Source organism: Anser brachyrhynchus (genome assembly GCF_964034855.1).
Source record: "Anser brachyrhynchus genome assembly, chromosome: 4".
NCBI classification, from domain to species: domain Eukaryota; kingdom Metazoa; phylum Chordata; class Aves; order Anseriformes; family Anatidae; genus Anser; species Anser brachyrhynchus.
Window position 1 is genome coordinate 15,096,013 of NC_137698.1, and position 15,947 is coordinate 15,111,959.

At 44.7% G+C, this 15,947-nt stretch overlaps 1 long non-coding RNA gene across 1 annotated transcript in view; it reads right to left on the reverse strand.

Annotated features, from left to right (window-relative positions):
• LOC308193895 overlaps nucleotides 1–15,947 on the reverse strand; it is a 57,235-nt gene that overhangs the window by 13,277 nt on the left and 28,011 nt on the right. The window contains exons 7-8 of the long non-coding RNA XR_013950038.1: nucleotides 12,554–12,626; nucleotides 3,182–3,308 (exon numbers count right to left, since the gene is read on the reverse strand). This is a non-coding gene — a long non-coding RNA (uncharacterized lncRNA). The remainder of the gene's footprint in view (nucleotides 1–3,181; nucleotides 3,309–12,553; nucleotides 12,627–15,947) is intronic.

A 15,947-nucleotide genomic window follows, 5' to 3' on the forward strand; every position in this document is an offset into this window, starting at 1 on the left:
GGCAGAGCTCTCCTGTATCTCACCAGCAGAAGGGTTATCAGCATTGACAGAGACAACCAGGAGGAGAGAATTTGTCTGGTAATTTAAATGAGAAGTTATCCCAAATGTCCTGCTTGTTCCGATGTCACCACCTTGCTATTCCCGTAATCTTCTGCCCTCTTCCATCACTCACCTTGCCTATTCCTAAAACCACACATTTCAACAAAGTCTCTGCTGAAAAGACTGGGGGGATAATGACTTTTTTCCCCCAGCCTGGAACATTTTTGTTCCTTCTGCTGAGACAACCTGAAACCAAAAACTTGAGCACTCTGTCTTCAACATGTGATGGTTTTGATCATTGTTACAACTTGGGAGTACAATTCTAAAAATCTACTTCACCTCCAAAACTTTTACCCTCCAGAGAGTCCTGCTGTCCACACACACTGGGCTGCTCCTACTCACACATCCAGGGAAACAGGGAAAACAAGTCCTTTTTTGAAAGCGATCCTCCTAGAACACTTTCCTGAATGTTTTATGTCGCTGCTTCTTTTTCTATTGCATTTATTACTATCACATCTTGAACGGACCCTGCAAGCAAAGCCTCTTAAAACTTTTAAGTTGGTTATGAAAAATTCTCTTTGTAAACATATTTGTCTGTTTCTCCTGGTTTTCTGCGTGAACAGAAGCCTAACCTGACTCAAGACACCCTTCAGACACTTGCACTAACCAATAAGTGAACTGCGTGGGTAAAGAAAACAAATCTTTCACCACTTACCTGCTTTTTTTTCCCCCAAAGGCTTTGAAAGAGAGAAATTCAGTAGGAGGTAATATATCAAGATGAATGGCACAAGTTAGTGAGGTGTGAGGTCCGTGACTTCCCAGGGAGATGCACACATGCAGGTGAGAGATTTCAGCTTACCCAATGGGGTCCTGTGCTAGAGAGAAAATTTCTTCGTAATCTTCACCAACAGCTCAGCAAGCCAGAGCTGATCTTACGCTGTTGATTTTAAAGCCAACCCTTTGGGAGAAAACCATGCGAACACGTGGGTGGTATCTAGCAGAGTGACAACTGCTTGACATCCCGCTGGGTGGGTAATGCCTGGCCCGTCAGTATGGGATCTCACAAGAAATCCAGCGATGCAGGTACCAAATCCAAAAGCCAGTGGCCGACCTGCTCCGCAATGTCACTTTGATCTCAAAAGTACTATTGACCTTCACCTGAGTTTTTGTTAACGTGGAGAATATTCACACGTACCCTTAAGAGCCGTAATGAGCTGATGGCAGTGATTAATTGTCTGCAGCAGTTCTGCAATAGATGAATGCATATGATATCTCATTTATCAGGAAAATAACCACTTCTTTAAAGTCCATGATCAATCAGGTGAAAAGACGCAGGATTTGTTGACAATGCCAGATGCACTTAAGATGAGAAGGTCTTTAGCTAGTGAGGAGACTGCTGTTTTAAAGAAATGATTTACTGAAAACACGACGCTTCCAGCTCCATTCTGCCCCCCTTCTTGCTCTGAGCGAGTTCAGTACACAACCTGATTATAATCAACACATCAGACACCAAATGTGAAAGGTAGGATTTTTGCCACAAACGGAAGAATCATTTGCTTATTCGCCATTTATTTTCCTCCCATTTATATGGAGGCTCCAGCAGCCAGCAAAAGCTGTGATGGCAAAAGTTTTGATGGCTTCTCTAATGTAGCTAGTCATATGAGGTGTCACACGAGAGTACCAAGGAGACCATGGCTCTGTTAGGTGGCAGAGCAGCCAGAAGCCTACAAAGTACCCCTGACTTCACACCCACAAAGACAACTGCTGCCCAATATCACCCCCAAAAAAATGGATTTTATTTTTTTTACCCTAGAACTGGTCTTGCCTTCCAAAATTGGAGTTTTTCACAATGTTTCTTCCTTGATGATTTGGTGAATAGAGTATTTTGTGCTTTGTTGTTTTTATTTTAAAGATGTTTTTTTCAGTGGTACATTTCAAAGGTAAAAATAGCTTTGAAGCACCTGCTCTGAAATGTCGCATTTATTTTGCTTTTTTAGACATGAGCTGAGACTGAGGCATGAGTTGATGGAGAGCAAAGGGCCTATCTTTTGCCACCTGAGTGAGCTCTGGGATCAAGGTTTCGCCTGCATGACTCTTAAACTTGACATTTTATTGTGCCTTGCATCAGTCCATGTAGGAAGAAACACCCTGGGCTCAGCAGGCCATTCCTCTTCTCCCTTCCTTGTTCACTGATCAAATATAGACAAAGTATTTTAAAACAGTCCAAACCCCAAGAAAAAAAAAAAGAAGAAAAGGAAAGTCTGCAGGTCCTGGGGGGAGAATTGGTGTGAGGGAGCAAACAGTTTAACTCCTGGCTAATCCAGCGCAAGGTGAAAAGACCTAATGAAGGAAAATGACTGCTCGGTGGTTCTCGGTAGAAAATGTTATGCTCCAAATGCTGACAAACCTTACAGGCAGAGTCTGTAAATAGCAGCAACCTGTGTGGTAACCTCGGTGTCACCTCCCTTCATCTCCTCCAGACAGGTGGGATGCCCTGCTCAGAGCAGCACTGGGGAAAGTTTATCTCCTGCCTTTCCCTCTGACCTTGGAAAGGCCATCTACCCTCAGTCAGCAGAGCTCTGAGGTGGGGATTCTTAATTGTACTCAGGAGCACTCCATTTTCGTATGAATGCAGAGGGATCTAGACACCAAACCGCCTTGCTGCTTACAGAAAGCTGAGTCCGAGGTACGCAAATGGCCTTGTTAAGAGTCAAACAGATCCCTCACAGGTTTAGAATTGGGCAGCTGCCCAAGAAGCTACTTTTTCTGAGTTCATTATTTTTTTCAGGGAGTCCTTTGTTATTTGCTACAGGCTGCTGCTAATGCACAAAATGCCTTCGTGGGGGACAAGGTAGGGTCGCCCAAAGGCTCGAGCCACCCTGGCATCTACCCACCACCACCACCACCCCCCCTTCCACCCAGAGCAGTCATCTGCTAGATGCCCTCAGTCAATCGATGCCATTTAGCATCTTTGTGCAAAAAACAACAGCGGAAAATACAGCTATTTTTGTGGTGGGTCAGTGTGGTGGATCAGTGGAGGGTGCAATCAGCGCCAGGATGGGTGGGGAGCTGGGGTGGACAGAGGGAAGAGGGTGATGACCTCTCTGTTGGGCACATGGTTTTATGAGACCAGCTCACTCACCTCACCGAACATTGCCCCTGGACTGTCGACGCCTTTGAACGGTTTCTTTCTTCTATCCACTCGTGTCAAGCATGACCCAAAGGGCCTCTTGATGGTTAGGTTGCTCCTGGCTGGTGCCTCCACATACCTGGTGGTGCAAACAAGGATCACTCAGAGGAGGAACAGCTTGCTGCAGAGCCAAGGAAGGGCTCAAAATGGGTGTGGATGTTTTGAAACCTCATCAATCCAGGGCATTTTATGACAGCGTAATTAGCACTAGAGGCTGAGAGGAGTGGCAAAATACATTTATCCCCAACAGAGCCAGATAAAACCTGTAATTCTCACCTGAATTATGGTTTTCAAAACCCTATCTAAGGAGACAGATGTTATGCCAGACCTCACTATTATAGATCACGTTTTTCTTGAAAATAACAAATAGCTAATTAGTTATGGGCACCTCCTACAAAGCAGACAATTTGTTGCAGGGAGATGATTTGATCATAAACAATTTCTTTGTTCTGAGGTTCGCCCTTCACCCCTCCGAGCGCACTTCCCAATACACGCTGAGTACAAATCACACCCAGAAAATACCAAAACCCTTTGATCCTTCTCAGGAGTGTACTACTGAGACATGCTCCATGAAAGCCTACTGTGTATGGGGAAGAGGCACTGCCATCCACACCTGTATATCAGGGACAACCACCAAGGCTCATTTGCACTCTGGATGCACTCATCCCGCCCCCCCCCCCCCCCCCCCCCCCAGGTTCCTCCATTCCTCCTCCCTGGCCCTGAACGCAGATTAGGGATCGGGTTTGGGTTGGGTTCAGGAGGAGCAATTTCAATAGTGAGGGTAGAAATGGCACATGCAGAGCCCAGTCGCTGCCAGGGAAGAGCAGGAACAAGCAACAGAGAGGCGCGAAGTAAGGACAATGAGGGTGTAAGTGGGATGGAGCAGGACCGGAGCAAGATTTTAGCCAGAGGAACGAAAACCCTGGACTTCTTCAGCATGGAGAAGAGAAAGCTCAGAGGGATATGAGCAAAGGTGGCAAGATCCTAAGATGGGGATAAACTCGGTTCAGTGCTGCCATTCACTGAGCTCAGTATATGGAGACTAGGGAGTACATGAGAACCTGCAGAAAGTGGTGCAGAATCTGTTTAAACCAGAGAACAAAGCAGGTCCCAAAAGGGATCTACCAAATTCACAAACAACCATAGTGGAATAACGCAGGGCGCAAGAACCATGTAGGAATGTGAACTTGCAGTGATACCACCTTAAATGTGCCACAGCTAGTGAAGCATCCCCATCCTCTTCCCCCACAACACACACATGCACAACTTCATGGCTACCAGCAGTTAATGACAGATTTGTTAATTAACAGCATGAGGCAAAGCCAAGGTTGATGTTCTAATAAACAGGTCATTAACTTTGGTAATGACCAATTTGGGATGATGATTGCTCTTACAAACTGTATTCCATGGCTTATAAAAAGCAACAGTGCAGCTCTGAAATACAGCTGGCAGCCAAGGCTTCAGCAGAGCAGTTGGTCTGAAACACTGGCCGTTCCCTGGGAAGTTACCGTCCCCATTTTTCACCAGACACAATGTGTAACCTGGAATCAGAATAGATGTATTTCAAGCTACAGCAATTAAAATTCATACAGATGTAAAAATGAAATTGAAATCAAACAGCTTCAAGACAAGCGACCGTCTTCACCCAAGGCTGTTCGGAAAAGGCACGTGGCTTTCGTGAGCAACTTTCCCTGACACCTGCTTGCTGCTGCATTTAAATCAGTCTTTTCTCTGTATTTTTTTTATGAGACCAAAGGACATGCCTGCTCAAGAGACTGGGCTGCTCCAAGGAGAAAAGTCTTTGTCAGTAGCGTGTCATTGACATGGACTTGCTCCTTCGCTGCAGAGGCAGGCAGGGCAGTAAAATGTGCATGGACTTGGGTAAATAGTCAAACCACCTGAAACAGACACAGGCAAAAAGGGCTTTGAAACAATAACCCAATTTCCCATGGCACAGGAGAAGGGAAAGGCACCTGCGGTTTCAGTGTACTGCAAAGCAAGCCCCAGAAGAGACCTGTTCACAATGACTCGCTGCCAGTGACCTACAAAAATCTTTGGGATTGGGAACAGAAGGCTGAGAACATGCCGCGAGAAACTCCCCTGTTTGCAGGACCTGTGCCGTTTTCTGATGTTACTGGAATGAAAACCAGAAGCGAAGGGGACTAACAGTAATGTGTGTCACGAGCCAGAGGATCCATTAGGAACACTTTGGGGCCTTTTGGGGGATAATTAAACATCCTAAAGAACGGTCACTTAATATCACAGCACTTAGTAGTTACTAGAGAGTTAGTAACCAGATACCAGAGGGAAGAAATCACTCTTTCTATGGTTTATTATCAACTGGTTAGAAAAAAAAAAATAAAGTTTCCTACATTAGAAAGGTAGGTGAATGGGAACGGTAGTCTGGATTGGACCCTTGCAGAGAGGAGTTGCACAGACATGAACAGTATTAGGGGAGCAGAGGTCATGGAAGACACTTACACACAGTGAAGCCAAAGAACTTGAAAACGTTTGGGGGAGTTAGTCCTGACAGTGGCTTAAAGTAGCCTGTGGATAAAGGGTCTGGATTTGTGGCATGGAGATAAGAGGTATATACACACGCACCTCTCAAGTTCTGCGACTAGTAGTGCTCCCTACAATAATGCTGTTAAAACATGGTGTTTTGAAAGGCTAGCGGAAAGCAAAGTTTTCCAAAAGTGATAAAACTGAGCAAAAGGCAAATCTGCCTCTGATATACTGAAATGGCATTTGCTTGTGGTGCGTGTTATAGACTAAAAGTTAAACTACTGTGCTTTTCCTGGGGAGATAGATATCATTTATTTTTCTTTCTCATACTCCCCTCTTGCATTTCAGCCCTGCTATGCAGTGTCTTCAAGGTGAAAGCTATTTTGGAAGAGGTTATATAAGTAAAACTTAGCAGGATCAGAACACCCACCATCAGGCAGGGATCTCTCAGGCTCCATGACGGACAGCTATGTAATCATGCACAAGCCCGGGAGCTGTGCCAGACGTCCTCCGGCAATTGCATCCTTGCACAGTCATTTGAGTGCACAAGGGCTGTTCCCTGCTAAGTACTCTCACGGGCTCTTTCTGCCTGAAAAGGAATGAAAAGACATGGGTAACTGCTGATTCCGTCTCCTCGCAGGGAGCTCGGTATCATGAAACACTACATAGGTAGCTATATGGATTTGGACCGAGGGACCAAAAGCATCCACAAAGCTTGTGAGGATCTCACTGCTTTTATACGTGAAGAATCAGGCCCAATGATGCTGCATCATTTTAACACAACAACTTGAAAAGACTGACTTTCAGGGAAATCCAATTGGTTTTGCATCAAAATGTTCTTACTAACATCTTTCTTAAAATACATAAAATGGGCTGAAGAGACCCACGACACTGTAGAAATCCTGAGATTACTTAAGAACACCTTCCTTATTCTGATGAAAATCTTTTCTATTTTGGTAAATGTAACATCACTCTAGAAGTAAAAAATATTGACAAAATGACATGCATGAACATGATGACAAAGGCATTTTTTGTAAACAGAGCCCTTCCTAAATTTGCAACACAAAAAAACATGGGAGCAGACATAGACAAAGACTAAGTGGACAGAGACTGACTGTATCCATCCATCGATACAGCGATGAAAACTCATTTTGGGTGCAGATGGGAATTTACCAACACAAGACAAACAATCACGTAAGACAGAGGAGAATGCTACTGAAAATAAAAGTGAGAGATGACAAAGCACCTGCTATTGCCTGATGTAGCAATCAGAGCCGACACGTTCCAATTGTCCATCCTAAAAAATGGGCTTTATCACTGAAGAAGGTCTCAATTCATTATTTCTTCATTGATGTTATGTCAAATATGCAGGTCACATCATCAGCCTGCTATCTAAGAGTGAGGAAAAGCTAGAGAACACGGTTAAGGACACAGAATGAATACAATTTACAGGGGTGATGGAATTATTTTTAAAAGCCACAACCAAGAAGAAATAAAATTTGGCAGGAAGAGAAACAGAGTGAGCACACACTCCCTCATTTTACTGTTAAGTTCCTGACTGTGTAAATTGGCCTAATATTTCAAAGTGACTGGCATGTTTAGGTCTTTTCATCTTCGTGGACTGAACTTGAGGGACTTATAAACAGGCCAAGCACTTTGTAAAATGCTCCAAGTTGAGGCTGAGGTAGCCGAAGCTGGCCGTTTCTGGAATAAAATAAGAGATGCAGTGTTTTTAACAGAGAGGTGGCTCTCCTTTGGAGCACACCTGCAGATGGTGATAGCGGCTTCACCCTCTTTTAGAGTGGATGGTGGCTTTTTTTGATGCACAGACCTTTCCGTTCTTTTGGCCGTTGATTTTGCTCCACAGGAATCCTTTCTTATCACCGAGTGAAAGACATAAATGAAGAAATTTAGTTTTATCAAGGCTAGAACAGGACCAGAATTTACTTACCCTGTAAGTGACAATGCTAAATGAAACAAGATGCATAATCCAGTATCTCGTACACCCCACAAAGCTCTCAGCAGTGGCTTCTCTCTTTTCATATGGAAATTTGTATCAATTTTGCTGGGAAGAGATCTAAACCAACTCCTGCCCCTGCTCTCATGACTCTCGCAATATTTGTTGTCTTCCTTAAAACACCAGCTCCTGGACTCACCTGATCACACAAGAATCCCAAATGCAATCAGTCCTCTGGGCTATGCAGAGAAGCTTGAAAATCAGCGCACTCAAAGGGAACAAAAGTCAGCAGAAAAAGAAACCACCTGACTTGGGGGGGGGGGGGGGGGGGGGGGATGTACTTTTAAACCCTCAGATATACTCTGCCCTTGCCGCTACCCCCTGTCCGGGTTACGAGAAGAACTGTGGGGCAGTTTGCCCAGCAAGGGGACGGAGATGTGTGGAGGGGGCAGGCTGCATTGCCAGCCGATAGCAAGAGACCCTGGCTTCGCTTTATGCAGAAAGGGCTCATCCTGCAGTACAGAGAAACCTGCAGCCAAACGAACCACTTAGTCCAAAGACAGTGTCAGTGGGAGGAGAAGTTGCATTTACAGGCATTTCTTTGGAAGGGGAACAAAAATCTAGTTTCCACCCCATATTTAAGAAAGATACGTTTTGCTCAGCAATTAAGCTGGGGACGGGACCTGTGCTATTCACTCAGAGCCGTTCTTACCAAAGATAATGGGGAAGGAGCCAGCCCCACGAAACACAAGCAGTAAGTGCAGGGAGGGAGCAAGAACAAGCTCCTCAGCCAGCGACTTGCAGCTCAGACAGATGCACGGTACAGCATTTGGCTCCCAGATTGTATCTGTGGTCATTGGGAAGAATCACTTCGATGGCATCCAGGAGAATTGGGATTTTTAAAAAGGGAATTAATTTTAAAAGGATTCAATGACCTTTGCTAACTTCTGAAACCGAAAAAAAACTCATGTGGATTTTTATATTCAATGTGCATTAGTTGCTCATTCTCTCCAAGGTGATTTGCTGCTTTTTTTTTTAAATTTTATTTGCATAAAGCACAGTCTGCATGAAAAGGCAAACCAGCAGGCTCTGTGTGCGCTCATACAGAGTTTTGCTGTAATATTTTTGGTGGGTTTAGTGTTTGTTTTTTTTTTTCCTATTTGCAATCTCCCATCATTTCCGTTACATAGAAACAATTTATTTCCAAACGTAGCTGCACACAGTCCTCTCAGACCTGACCCGTTCCCCAGCTTCCCACTGCCGTTAAAGCCAAATCACATTTATATTTAACAGCTTAATTTCCCAAATTGGTTTTATCAGTGGCCCTGCTGCCCTGTGAAGACAGCACGGGAGGGGAGATGAGACCTGAACGGCGTGCCTGGCTGCATTGCTGACCTGCTGGCTGACACGGCACTGCCTCCCTGTGCCTCTTCTCCTCCAAGCTTCTGCTGATTGAAGATGCTAAAATCCCTCAGAGGAGGATCCACCTTTTGCTGAAGGGCACACGATGGAACTGCTTTGTGCTCGACAAGACAGGCAACAGCGGAGGAAGCTCAAGGTAGATGGGAGCCAACAAGCAGGATCCCAGCAGAAAATTGTACAAACCAGCAAAGTGAGGGCATCCTGCCTCAGATGTAGCATGCGTCAGTCCCTCGGCATGACAACTCTTCTCTTTTCATGTGAGGAACCTCAATCCATTTTTCCACGACTTGTCTGTGTGCAAAATACCCACATTATTTGTCCTTATTACGTCGAAAAGCATCACTAACTGCTCTCTGTTTTCAGCCCTGCAGCTTGCCTTTCCCCTAGCCTAGGCCTTGGACCAGATACATTAAGCCTGTGGAATATTTTTTTAAAGTCAGAAGAAACATAAAGAATTATCAGAAAAATAAACAAATTCAAATAGTGAAAGGGGATGTTTAATTTTTCTTTTCCTGTGAACAAACAGGCCGGGTTGTTTGTTTTTTTTTTTTTTTTTTTTTTTTTTTGCTTTCATTATTGTATAGAAATCTCACTTCTTTCTTCAAGGGGTCAAAATAGGAATCCATTCTGAGATTGAATTCAAGCAGGGAAGTGTAAAACAGTGGGGAAGATGTTCCTTGGTGAAGTAGCAATCACGATATGACATCACATGGGGTCCTGTGTGTAGGTAACGAGATGGACCTGGATTTGAACCAGTCAGTGGCACACACAAACCACCTAGAGCCACACAGATGAATAAATACGTCTGTGCTTGAGAGGGATACACCCCATCACACCTATTCAGAGAAGTGCTAATAAGGTCTCAATTTCCAGGTTATGCTTGGATGTCAGTCTTGCATTGACATCTTGCATTCCCACGAAAGGGAAATATTTTAATTCCATCTGTGCCAGGATGCTGTCAGTTTTCAGACATCTCTATTTCTCCCTCTCACAAACCCTCTTAAAATTTGTCCCCTGGGAACACTGCTCAACTGCAAAGTGCCAACCAGGAACCAGAAAAGAAAAAACTGACTGAAAAACACGCAGACCTTCAAAGGCAGCACAGAATTACGCTGCTGGAAAGGAGATTATGGAACTGAAAGAAAAAAAAAGAAAGAAAAGAAAAGAAAAAGAAACCACCTGTGGCTTATCTGCACAGAAGAAATCACGGGTTTCATTCTGCCAGTCTTTGCTCACCCCGATCAGCAGCTAATTGCAGAGGTGCTGACGATCTCGGCGGTGCTACAGGGTGAGCTCTCAAAGATCAATAGCTGTCCTCGGCCTATCAAGCCAGCTGTGCCATTGCACACCGCGGAATTTCCGCTGCCCTTATTCTGCTATAGTTCCTGAGCTGTTAGGGCCCCTTTGGGAGCAGAGGAGGGAGCAAAGGCTTCTGCCTGCGGGATGAGGAGAAAATGGGATGGAAGCAAAGGCCAGAAGCAAATTGTGGGGCCCTTGCCTGAGTATAAGGAGCCAGGCAGCATGACCTTACAATATGATGTGCTGTCTGGACAGCTGCGAGCCTTGAACACTTGGGAAATTTAGGAGGTAGGAATGGACAGATTGGGGCAGCAGAGAGAGAGGGAGGTTGGTGTGTTTGGCAAAAGCCAGGACAGACAGACACAGCAGATGAGACATTGGTATGGCCACAGTAAGGCTACCACAGCTTGTACATGTCATACGATGTATGACAGGGCTGTCTGAAGGAGGGATCTGGGACATGGCTTTGCTTTTACAGCTTTCATATTGGAGGGGATTGGACAAAACCACCAGGGTTCACTTTGCCTTGGGAAAAAAAAAGAAAAGCCCCAAATACCACATTTTGCCAAAGCTGGAATTGCATCAGATGTCATCCACCTCAACAAACAATGATTCCTTTTTGGTGAAATTATCCGGGGGCAGGGCCACCTGCCTGCTCCAGAAATAGAAACAGAAAGCAAAGGGAATTAAAGAAGAATCTGTTTTGTTTAAAAAGGAGAAAGGACACTTTGACACAATCTCTTTTCTCAAAGGCATTCAAAAGTTTTGTCTCCATCCCAGAGACGTTCAAAAGCTGCACTGTTTGTCCTTCACTCTGCCCCATCTGCAGCTTTAATAGCATTTTTAATGCGTTCTTTACATAATTAATATTTACATTTCAGTAGCAGCTCCAACAGACACACAAGGCCCTATAGTGTTAGCGTGAAAAGGATCTGCTCCTCTCTAGTCAGACAGAAAGACTAAGACCAAGAGGAGGGGGACACAAACAGGTTACAGAAAGGATTTGCACCCAGTGATTCATCAGCTCAGAGCCAAACGTGTGAACGAAGCAGTTTTCCCTGACTTGAGTGGGGAGCTTTTGGGACTCCAAATCCAGCTGCCCAAGATCAAAGCTTTCCCCAAGGTCAAAGCTTTCCCCAAGTCCACTGAGGTTTCCCCAGCCTTTGCCAAGCCCAGCCTTATTTACACAGACCGGGAAGGTGGGCACAGTTCAGGTTTCAGCCATGACGTGGCTTTAGGCAGGTCACTGAACTTACCCTTGCCCTCCCAGCTAGGAATTACAAAAATGGACAATTATGGGAATCTTGGGACCCCAAAACCTACCGTTGACTGTCATGGGTGAAAACACGAGACAAACAGACAGGCACAGAGGGAATTTCAACTAACTTCAAAGATCCATGGTGCCAGCAGCGATGGATGTGCTACAGGAACCTCCTTTCATAGCCAAGGAACCCAAAGCAGCTGCCTTCAGGACATAATTCATCTCAACTATTTTGGACACCTAGGTTAAGGCAAGATCATCCAGGCACAAGCAGAAGGAGAGGTTAGAAAAGCATTTTCTAGGTGTATGTGTGGATGCAGATGTGGATATGGAACTTCTTTCACAACAGCACTTTTAATGGTGGATTTTTTATGTGATTAACACACAGTTGTCCACACAGCATCCTTACGCTTCTGGTGGTCTCTGCCCTTGGTGAGGTCTTATATAAAGGTACCGCCTCTGTCCATGTTGACTGCTGCCATGATAAAGCCACCGAAACCCTGTATGGCAGAGGGATGAATGTGGAAAGGCTGAAGGACTGCGCTTGTGTATTTTTTGTCAGGCAAGAGATGGTTGAGGGCCAAGCTTGGGTGATTGATAGAACAGGGTGAAGGCTGTATGCTTAATGGAAACGTTGAACCAAACATTACTTCTGCCAAGAGAAGTAATTGGCTGGTTCAATGGCAACGGAAATTTTAAGACATTGTGAATCGATACCTTACTAATTGTTCAATTAATTGCTGTCTGTCATCATTTTCCAAAGTACTTTCTGGAGTTTGCATCTTACAAAGGTTATCTAGCTGCCTTACTAGAAGCTAGATAACAACTTGCAGCCCACTTTCCAGCATTTTTAATTTCACAAATGAGGAAGCAAGCCTACCTTTGAATAAATGTACTCTCTCAGTTTCCAACGGATGTTTGCTTTCCACAGGGTTTGAGTTTCACCTGATGACCTAAAAGAAGGGGTGAGAAACAAAATATCAGAGCCTGATCCCTGCGGGTGAAAAGGAAAAGCCACAGTGCTTTTGTGAATAGCATGGAGGGCAAACGAATCCCAAGCAATATAGGTCACAGGCAGGGCCACAGGGAATGTGGGACTGTGACCTTCATGGGAACGTCCCACCTTGTCGTCAGAAGAGAAGCAGAGACCAGCGCTCAACTTCATTATGCCCTAGGCAAGGTCAGATAATGGAGGGTTTTGATTAATGCATAAAATGCAATCAAATTAGCTGAGTAGGCACCCGGCACTGATGTTCGATGAAGAAGCTGCCATGCTCATTAGATGGAAGCAAGGCACCCAGAAGGTGAAAGCTAATTTTGAAAACGCTGCTAAGACTCAGGGTGGCAAAGCATAGCCTGGCATAGCGAAGAGGGGAAGAGAGAGCTGCTTCGGCACCCGAGCACTTCTCAGGTCTCTGTCACCACAGATTTCAGTAGGCTGCATTCGACAGCGGCAATTATCCCACGGCAGCCTTTACAAAAGGGTTGTGTCCTTGCCAGGTGCAGACCTCAGCGCCTGGCAGAGTCAGCCATTTGCTCCCAGGATGCTGAGGCTATGACTGAGACAAGATTAGTCCCAGCACCTTTCCAAAGCCCCGGGCTGAATGAACCAAATACGATTTGAGAAAATATGATTTGAGATGGTTGCAGAACCAAGGGAGGCTCCTACCCCTGTTGTGCTTAACTTTAAATGCAAAAGGAAGCTGGGCACCAGCAGAGCTCCTCAGGGTTTAGTTTGACTCCAAGTTATACTTGGGTAAAGCTGTAATTAGGGACAGAGCAGGCTAAGAAATTACTCAAAACTGTTTTAAGTAGTAAACTCAGACAGATAGGTGGGAAACAATATTTCTCAGGATTTCCATTAAGCTTTCAACAGCAGACACCAGGCTCCAAATAATAAACTGCAAGGACCAAACAGATATGGTAAGGTTTTTACTGGAATAAAGGCAAGAAAATTGCTGAACTAACTCTGACCTTTGTAAAATAATAAAGCCACAGAGCCATAGAACAAAGATCATAGCAGTAACATTTAACTACCACTGGGAGCAGTTACCCTTGTTGTGTTTCATGATTAAGACATACTAGGATAATACGGACCAAAGGACTTTGCCGACCAGACTCTCCATACAGAGCAGGGTCAACTATGTCTGAAAGTGCTGGAGAACATTAGTTTTTTAGCAAGTGCCTGACATATTTTGAACCAGACATACCCATGTTTGAATACTTCACTCAAAAGTGCCAGGCACTCCAATGTTTTGGTTTTTAATACGCTTCCTGAAGTCTTGACTCCTGAAAAGAAATGGGGTGATTGGACGTGTACCCTATCCAGAAAGAGAATAAGCCAAGCACTGGAGAGAAGTGTGCAGGGGTTCCTTATATTAACCATATTTATCTGGTATATCTGGTGGCAATTTATTCATAATGACATTATGTCAGCTCTGACTCGATACAGTCAAATCATGCTGTTTGAAAAGATGCAGACTGAGCCAGAAAGTCATTTCAAAAGGCAATTTTGAAATGCCACTGCAATGCTTCACCTTCCCCTTTTCAGCCTCCAGTGGAAACCACCTGCAGCTGCAAAAACTTCTCGGCAGCTCCATTTATGAGTTTAGTTTGTGAAGCATCTCCCCAACCCTGCTGCTGGGTGAGATGTTTCCCCAAGCTCACCGCATAGGGAAGAACGTGCCACAGTCCACGGCTTAAACCCCAAAAGAAATTTGGCTGTGGCAATGTTTACTTGAGGCCAAAACCTGCTTTTGTCCTTACTATAACCTCCTGCATTGAGATCATACCGTTCTGTGTCTATTTTAACAGCAAGCAAACGAATGTGGCTTTGTAAATAGAAGAGGCATCCCTGCTCATTTTTATGCTTGCAGTGGCCGAAGATGCAATGTTTCCTACAACACCTTCCCTACACCCCTTCATACACCTTTCTGCTGCACCTCCACGTGCACCTTGCTGCCAGAGGGGGGATGTATTTTCATTTTGCTATTAAAATGCCTACACGCCCAAAGTCTTTTCTGATTCATTCAGTCCTCCCAAGATTGCTTTGCTTAAATTGGAAACACTGGAAACACTCGTGTGTCTGAGTGTCAGCATGCATATATTTATTTCAGATAAATATATATACATGCATATATGTATCTCAGAAAATAGGCAGTGTCGAGAGGAAAGAGATTACAATTTTGTGGGGGAAAATCAGAGTTCTTCCTACCCTTTGTTCACCATAGCAACTCTCACACACACACACAGAGGCAGAAGGAAGAGAAAAAAGAAAAGCTCCTACCTCATTTCCAATCAGGCCTTCTCCAACAACAAGAGCAAAGCTTTTATCTTCCAGACAGGGATAAAAGACCATTCTAACAGTTCATTTCATAAGCATGCACGGACTTTTCAAGCAAGCACACATTATCATTCCCTTGCCTGGGATTTAGCACAGGCTGTGAGGGAATGCCTGCCCAGCACAAACATTTCTGTGTCTCCTAATGTCTGTCCTGCTAACAGAGGGAACTTAAGGGCTCCCCAATTTCTGACCGTGATGCTCCATGTGCATGCACATGTGCAGACACACATGCTACGAACCAATTCACTCTTCAGTTTCCCAGTAAAAGTAAACGACAGAGAGAGAATAGAGGAAAAGTGATATCTTTGTATTTTACACACTGGAAGGTGTTCTCTGGTAGCACATAAAGAGCCCACGTGGTAGCACTGTGACAGTGCTGTGCAAGATGCTGTACAAAAACATACAGGGTACATGTAAGTCAAATATATGTATATATATAATCCTTCCTGAAGAGCCCACAGCCTGAGGATATGAGCAATGCCTGCTGAGGTCACAGCAAAGAAATCTGTTGGCATCAGCGAGCTCCAATTAAGCAAAAATATCCACAGTTTACAAACAGGTCACTGAAACACAGGAAGGTTAAAGGACCTGTTCATGGACACGCAGAAAGTGGCTTGTGGAGAGGCTTGAACATAAATCTCCCAAGTTCCCCTTGACGTCTTAAACGCGACCTACGTGCCCTCAGCCGGGAACCGACATTGCCCTGTCTGCTGCTTGGCTTTGTGTTGCCTTTTCCCTTTTTTTTCTAGAGAGAGCAGCCCCGCTCTCTGAAATCTGCTGCTAGCATTACAGGAGAAAATAATGTATTGTTCACCGTCAGCTGAGGCCTGTTCTTTCACAACAGCTACACCTATAGTATTTTGAGCACCTGCTGCAAAGCTGTAGCTTGGCTATAACTGAGCTCGTCACAAAACTGCTGTAGAAGGGACCT